Genomic DNA, 7901 nt, shown 5'->3' with positions numbered 1-7901 from the left:
CCGCGTCCACACGTGCGCACGCGGCTGCGCCCGGTTGCCGGGCCGGTCGTGGCCACAGCGACGAACGGCGCCCCCTCCTACCGAGCGCGCGGGCCGCCCCGCCTGGTATGGCCTGGCCTCCCGTGCGCGCGTCGGCGGGGGAGCAACGCCAGCGGGAGCGCGCCAGGGCCACGTGACGGCCGGAGGCTGCCGCGCTCCGCGGGGCCTGCAGGGGGCGGGGGCGCAACCGGCCGCGCGCTCGCCGCCCCCCGCCGGGGGCGACCCTGCTTCCCGTGGTCGTGAGCGCGCGCTTCGGGGCCCGCCGCGCCTGCAGTCCGCCCGCGGCGGCGCGGCCTGCGGGAGCTCGCCGGTTCCCCCGCCCGGCCCCGGCAGCTGGGCTGCTCCCGCGCCGAGCCGCCTTGCCTTCCACGCGGCGGCCCAGGACTCCCTCCTGGCCCAGGAAAAGGGGAGAAGGCAGCGCCATGCACCGGCAGCGCCGCAGGCCCAGCCGGCTTCGCGCACAAGCACGCCGTCGCTCGCGGGAGGGCTGCCGGCTAGAGGGACTGAAGGCGGGAGAGGCCAGCCGCTCGCTGCAGCTTGCATGGCCTTCTCTGGGGTGGCTCCTGCCCTCTGCTCTGCCCGTATCGGAGACAAGAGGGGAGCCCTGACGATGGACCAGACTGGGGGGGGGGGGTGTCCATCAGGCGCAGCCTTCTGCTCACACAGCGGCCCAGCGAAACTCACAGGTGGGGCATGAGCACCCCAGCCCCCTACTGCCCAGCGGCTGGTGCACAGGTGCATTCCATATGCTCTGGCCGTGGGCGGTGGCAGCCCCCCATGGGTGCCACCAAACCCATGGGGGGGATGCTTCAACTGGGGGAGGCTCCAGCTTCAGCTGAGCAGCAGGTCTGGCCCGCCTGGCCCCCTCCGCCTCCATCAAGCCAGGCTGCAAACAGCCAAGGCAGGCCGTGGCCGCTGGCCCGCCCCCTGCGCACGGGCAAAGCGCAGCTTCCTGCTCCCGCGCCCCTCCCCCGGCCCGGCTGGCGGGGGATGGGCCGCAGCATGGCAGCCCGTGGGCCAGGGAGGCGGGGATGCCGGACCGCCCGGGCTGACGCTAATCCTAGCTAAGCCACGCATGACTTAGCGTGTGTCATGAGGTCAGCCAGCTGGACCTCGCCGGGGCGCCAAGCAGAGCCGGGCCTCCCCGAGCCACTTCACGGGCTGCGTGGCACAGGTGGGCTCTCCTTTCCGAGAAGGGGGGGATGAGGGGGCCTTGCGGGGCACAGGGCAGAGCCGCTCCCCAGAAGCCAGGGGGCTCCTCGGGGCCCTGCCCTGGACGTTATGAAGGTGCCGGGCCCTGGCAGGTTGCACCCAAGGTTACTTCGGGAATTGGCGGGGTCCTCTCACACCCGCTGGCCTCCGTTTTTGAGGCCTCATGGAAAACAGGAGACGCTCCAGAGGACTGGAGGGGGTGTCAGTGGTCCCAGTCTTGAAAAAGGGTACCAGAAAGGCCAAGGAGAAATACAGGCCAGTTAGCTCAACGTCCATCTGGGAGAGACAATGGAAAAGCTGACAATGGGGAAAGCTCTAGAAACCCTAGATAGGGAATGGGGTTGGCAGCCGTGCAACAACAGGTCCTGCCAGACGAACCTGGTGGGGTTCTGCAGCAAGGCTTCGAGGTGGCTGGACGGAGGGGATGCGGTGGATGTGGTTCACCTGGATTTCAGCAGGGCCTTTGGCAAGGTGCTGTGTGATACCCTGGCTGAGAAATGGATGAGCTTTGGGATTTCCCCAGAGACATTCGCCTGGCGCCGTTTATGTTCTTTTTGGCCCCTGGTGAAAACCTTTTTATTTGCCCCTCATTTTGAATGTTAGGAATTTTAATCAGGTTTTAACTTCACAGTTGTTTTTTGCTTTTGCTTTTATTCTTGATTTGTTTTTATTTTCTTTCATCTGTGAAATGCTATTAGTTTTATGTGTATATTTAACCATCTAATTATTGTTAACTTGTTAATCTGGTTTTTTTTATTTTTGTAAGCTGTTCTGAGATGCTTTTGCGTATAGGGTAGGATATAAATATTTCAGATAGATAGATAGATCGACGCACTGTCTGGTGGATTAGAGCATGGCTGATGGACTGCAAGCAGGGGGTTAACTATCAGGACGGCAGCCAATGACAAGTGGAGACGCTGGGCTCTGTTCTGGGACAGATTCTCTTCCGCCGTCTTATCGGTGACCTGGAGGAGAGGGCAGCCAGTCTGCTGACCACATTCCCTGATGATACCAAAGTGGAGGCAATGGAGGAGCAGCCACTCAAGGTCCGAAAGGGCATGGACAGACCGTGGAAAAGGGCGTGGGAGAACAGGTCCAATGCAGTTAAGCGCAAAGTCTTGCACTTGGGAATCAAGAGTGGGTGTCATAAGTGCAGGTTCGGGGACAAGTGGCTGGAGAGCAGCACTTGTGAAAGGGACCTCGGGGTGCGGGTCGACTGCAGGCTGAACAGGGGTCAGCCGTGTGATGCGGTGGCCAAGAGGGCGAGTGCCACCCTTGGTTGCATAGCCAGAAGCGTGGCTTCCACATAGAGAGGTGCTGATGCCACTCTGCGACTCTGGTGCACCTGCAACTGGAGCACTGGGTCCATTCTGGGCTCCACATTACAAGAGGGACATAGGAAGGTTGGAATCAGTGCAGCACAGGGGCGCAAGGATGGGAGGCGGATTGGGGGCGATGCCACACTGGTGAGACGGAGGGAGCTGGGGCTTTTCAGTCTGGCGAAGAGGTGCCTCAGAGGAGCTCTTACAGTGACATACACGTAATATGTAAAGGGGTGTCACATGGAAGAGGGTCATGACCCTGTTCTCTGTGTGTACACGATCCCATGGGGCAGAGCCCAAGGAACCAGGTTTCAGGTTGGATCTCAGGAAGTAGCTCCTGACAGACCACTAGGTTATGGAGTGGGCTTCCAAGGGAGGAGGTGGAGGCCCCATCAGGGAGGGTGTTCAAGGGTGATTGAACACCCGCCTGTTGGACATTCAGTGAGCAGAGCTGGCTGGTCAGACTCGGTGGCCCAGGAGGCCCCTCCTGACTCGCTCGGTTTGTTTCTAAGCACATCCAGTCGTTTTTGTGGGCTTGCTCAGCTGGCGCCAGGAGTCCTCGCATCAACCGCACCAGTCCTTGCGATGCAGAGTGGCCTCTCCTTGCGTTTAGACATTGCAGAAGCCTTCCTCATAAACATTCGCTCTGTGCCTTGCTCTCCAAAGGGAGAAGGGGCAGGAGGCAGCCCCTCCACGTATTTTCCTGTTTCCGAAGAACCGCGGATGCATTTGTGCACGGCGCCGGTTCGGCCAATTTCTGTCCTGGGTGCTCCCCAAGGCAGCGCCTGCCTCAGGCCGGAGGGTGGCCTAGAGGTGCCACCAGGTGTCTCTGGACGTTCACATCCAGAGCCAGTGTGGTGTGGTGGTTAAGAGCACGGGACTGGGACTCAGGCGATCTGGGTTCAAGTCCTCGCTCAGCCATGGAGCCAACTGGGTGACTTTGGGCCAGTCACAGACTCTCAGCCCAACCTACCTCACAGGGCTGTTGTTGTGGGGATAAGATGGAGGAGGAGAATGATGTAAGCTGCCTTGAGCCCCGTGTAGGAAAAAGGCAGGATATAAATCGAAAAATAAACATCTCACTTGTGGAAACGTCCAGCTGGATCAGTCCTTACTATGGTCAGGAAGAGATTTGGGCTTGTTCGTTCATTCAGCCATCAAAAAGCCTCTGGCAGGCCTAAGGAAAAACCAGGGTGAGCGCTGCCTGCCTGCGCCTCACGTCCCCATTGCCCTTTCATGCTCGCTCAGGGGAAGCACTGCCAGGGTCACTCTGGGACAATCCTGGGGAGGGACCGGCCCACGGTGCGTGCTGCCCGCAGTGGCTGGCGTGGTGTGAGCACGTAATAAGGAAATGCGTACGGTAGCCTGGGTGGGACTTTCCAAAATGTGGAGCCAGGGTTTGAAGGGCCAGGCTGGGAAGCCTCAATCTGTCGTCCAGAGCCAAGGGTCCACTGCAGGAGGGCAGCGGGGAGAGAGCAGAGCGCATAGACGAGGTAGTGTGACCCAGACGCTTTGCGCTCTTGGGGCTCGCGTTGCTACTGGGGGCATCCAGGTCTGGAAAGGCGAAGTGTGTTGGCACATCCTTGGAAAGAGAGGGGTGTTGTGCGTGTGCTTGCACGTGTGCGTGTGACCTAGAGGGAGAGCCTGAGCACTCATGGGGAGCCTCCGTGTACAGGAACAAACATCCAGAAGCAACCGAAAGGCCCACGCCTCGGTCCTAGCCATCCCTGGCAGGTTCTTATTCCTCTTAAACGTCTAAAAAAGGCTGCATAGCTTCCTTGAGCAACTCGCTTGTTGTTGCTACCATTGATCTGTTGCTGGTTGTACTTTGAAATGCGCTAAAGTGGCGGCACCTGCAGCCTGGCCTGCAGCCTCCCCGCTCTTTGTTCCCCCGTTTGCCGGAGCTTGCCTGCACTGCCCGGGTGCAGGGGCCAAGGGCTCCGGAGAGCTCTCCTCCGGGAGGCCAGCAGTTCTGCGCCCCCTCCCTGCCTTGGTGGCCACAAGGACAGCCTGTGTCCAAGCGACGTGAAGGGGGCTACTCCTGCGGCAGGCTTCGGGGCCAGATGGGGCGGAGGGACAGGAATCCACACGTTCCAGTCTCCAGGGCCTGCCGAGCGCCATCTTGGAGTCGTGAAAGAGCCCGCGGAGGAGCTCTCAGAACCACGTCGATAAACTTTGGAGAGCAGGAGAAGCGCCAGAGGATGGGAGAAGGGCCAACGCTGCCCCACCTTCAAAAAGGGGGAAAGGACGAACCGGGGAACTGCAGACCAGATGGTCTGACATCAGTCCCTGGAAAAATTCTGGTCTGGAGCGAATTATTACAAAATCAGTGTGCCAGCATCTTAAAGAAAATGCCGTGATTAATAGAGGCCAACTTGGATTTATCAAAAATAATTCCTGCCAGACGAATTTAACATTGTTTGACCGGGTAACCTCCCAAATGGGCAGAGGGAACACAGTGGACATACTCTACCTCGACTTTAGCAAAGCTTTCGACACAGTGCCCCACGACATTCAGATAAGCCAATTAGCAAGGAGGGGACGAGACAGAAGAAATGTTACGTGAATCCATAATTGGCTGCTTCATCAGTCACCAAGAGTGCTCGACGGCCCCTTCTCAGACTGGCTAGAGGCAGGTGCCACAGAGCTCAGTCCTGGGCCCAGTGCTCTCCAACATCATCGTCACTGATTTAGATGAGGAAGTACAAGGAAAGACCATCAGATTGGCAAGTGCCGATTCAGCTCTGCTATCCTACCAGTCTATGAGCCCCATGATACTCCAGGCGGGACTGAGGAGGAGGGCCCCACATGGTTGCTGGGCTCAGGGGAACAGCATGGCTCAAGATAAGGCGACTTTCTGGGTCTGGTGAGGAATCATAGGAGAGCAGAGTTGGAAGGGGCCAGGAAGGCCATCGGGTGCAGCCCCTGCTCGTGCAGGACACCAGTTCACACCACCCCACTCAGAGGGCTGCCCAGTTTCGCCTTGAATGTCCCCAGTGTGGGAGAGCCCCCCCCCCACCTCTCCAGGCAGCTGGTTCCCGTCGTCTTGCTCTGACAGTGAGGAAACTTTTCCTGGAATCTAGCCTGAATCTGGGGTGTTGCGGCTTGAATTGATTATGGGATGCCTTTATTTGGCCAGGGCGGCTTATTTTATACTGTATTGTTGTATTTTAATTTAATATTTATATTTTTAATTTATATTATAATTATTTTAACTTGATGATGTGAGCCGCCCCGAGGCTTCGGCAAATGGGGCGGCATAAAAATGTTTTAATAAATAAATAAAAAAGGAGGCAGCTCCTTGAACATGTTTGGAAGTGCGGGGAAGCTGCATGCGCTCTGCACATTTGGCACTGGAAAGGGGGCTTAGTTGCAACTCCTTTTTCTTGGCCACCTTTTGCAAACCTTTCCAAAGGCAATCCAGGCTGTGGGGTCAGTCACAGGACATGGCGGAAGCTCCCCGCATGTTCCCACATCTCCCGAGATGCCCTAGCAGAGACCCAGGCACACCTGTGCAAGTGCAGCAGGAAAGTGGCCCTCAAGGAATCCACCCCATCCGTGGAGTCAAACCGTTTCAGACACACGAGCGAGCTGGAGAACCACCAAACCCGACACTCCCCCGCCGCTCCATGCCACCTCGGACATGTTGCAACACTGCGCTCGCTCATTTCAGCCTCGAGCACGTCAGAACGCGCACGGCGAGGTGGAGGCCAAAGCGCTGTTGCCTCCTGGTGCTGCGGGCCTCTTGCTGCGGGAACAGGCCCCGGGCGGGCACTGCACCCAACATTCCCAGCGGGGTCCCCAGGGCACCTGCAGTGTTCCGGGCTACACCGGGTGCCAGGCATTTAGTGCCACACGTCCATCCCATGCAAGCTCCCCACGGGGAGGGTGGGCCTCCTACCACCCTCCTCTCCCTGCCCTCTTGGCTGTGCGCCATGAGCAAGCGGTGTCCCTGTGGCAGCGCCAAGTGCCGGCTTGGCTGCACCTCCCTCCACGCAGCCCGCCCTGCCGCTCCCCGGGCCCCACACAGGTGGGCTTCCCGGCGAGCCACCCCTCGCCCAGGAGCCGGCTCCCCTCGCCCTTCCCAGCCTGGTGCACAGGGAGCAAGTCCTCCCAGCACTTCCCGGCAATGAGAATCGCCTCCGCTGGCCTCGTCTGGCCATCGGCCGAGCTCCTGGCAAGGCTGGGAAAGGTGCTCCAGGGAAGTCTTTGGCCACCGTATCTGCACACGTCCTCTGAGCTCGCACAGCGAGACACCGTCCAGACGGCCGTCCGGACACAGAGGCCGAAACAAACCCGCTCAAGATTCCGCCCTGGCTCCTCTCACGAGGGCAAGGCAGCTTGGAGGGGGAAGGAACAAGCCGCTTCAGCGGGGGCTGCCGAGCCCCGACGCAGCCTCACTCCTGACGCAGCTCTTTTTCTCCTGCACTTTCCCAGCACCTGCAACCATCCCCAGCTCCACAGCTGGTACAGTTCCTGCTCCTTTTGGGGGGCCCTTGAGAGAACAAAGAGCTTCGGGAGTCGTGGGATGCCCTTCCGCGGGCCCTCGGCACACCTCTCACAGAATGCCATTTTGGCGCTTTCCGTGGGACCCCAGGGGTCCTCTGCGACAGAGCGGCCACCCCCGAACTGGCCTTGGGGAGCATGGAGTTGCTTGGCCACGGCTGGACTCGGCCCCCTCTCAGGCCTTACCTCCATCGAGGGCTTCTTGCAGCTCCCGGCAAAGGCGCCCCCTGCCTCCTCCTCCTCCTCCGCCATTGCGGCCAAGAAAGGTTGCGAGCAAGGAGGAAATTAGCTTATTGGCTTCCCCGGACGTGGCCTTAATCCACCGGGCGGGGGAGGGGAGGGCTTCCTCGCCTGGCCCTTTCCCTGCCCTTGCTTTCCTTGGCCTCTTCCCTCCCTCCCGGCTCCAGGGCCAGTGCCTCTGATCCTTTCCGGAGCGGCCCCACACCCCGCTCCCAGATCCCGGCCCGGCCCGGCCCGGCCCGTGGCATGTCCTCCCCCGCCGCCCAGGCTGGAGGTCTGCCCCGTGCGCTGAGGCGCTCGCCCGAAGCACAGCGCCCGGCCTGCGAGCCAGGCGCTCGGGCGGCAGGGACCCGGCCCGCCCGCCCGCCCCACCGCCTCCCCGCGGGGCCACTGCGGGCCCCCTTGCTGGCCGCAGCCCGGGCGGCCCAGGGAGCGCCGGGCTGGGCTGTCCGCGTGGCCCGAGGCCTCTTCCCGTCAGGGGCCCCGGGGCCCACGGGGGAGCGCTGCGGTCCCACGCGGGGGCGCCGGCGGGCGGCAGCAGGGCCCAGGCCGCTCCCCCGCGCAAGGGCTGCCCGCGGCGGC

At 60.9% G+C, this 7901-nt stretch overlaps 1 protein-coding gene across 1 annotated transcript in view; it reads right to left on the bottom strand.

Moving 5' to 3' along the window:
* Positions 1 to 99, bottom strand: part of CCDC142 (coiled-coil domain containing 142) — a 7112-nt gene extending 7013 nt beyond the window's left edge. The window contains 1 exon segment of the mRNA XM_044428420.1: positions 82 to 99. The gene's annotated coding sequence lies outside the window, so the exon portion shown is untranslated.
* Positions 100 to 7901: the final 7802 nt, after the last annotated feature.

The sequence above is a fragment of the Varanus komodoensis genome, unplaced genomic scaffold (genome assembly GCF_004798865.1).
Source record: "Varanus komodoensis strain SLA01 unplaced genomic scaffold, ASM479886v1 scaffold2, whole genome shotgun sequence".
NCBI classification, from domain to species: domain Eukaryota; kingdom Metazoa; phylum Chordata; class Lepidosauria; order Squamata; family Varanidae; genus Varanus; species Varanus komodoensis.
Note: the sequence above shows the minus strand (reverse complement) of the source record. Positions and strands in the feature narration are given on the sequence as shown.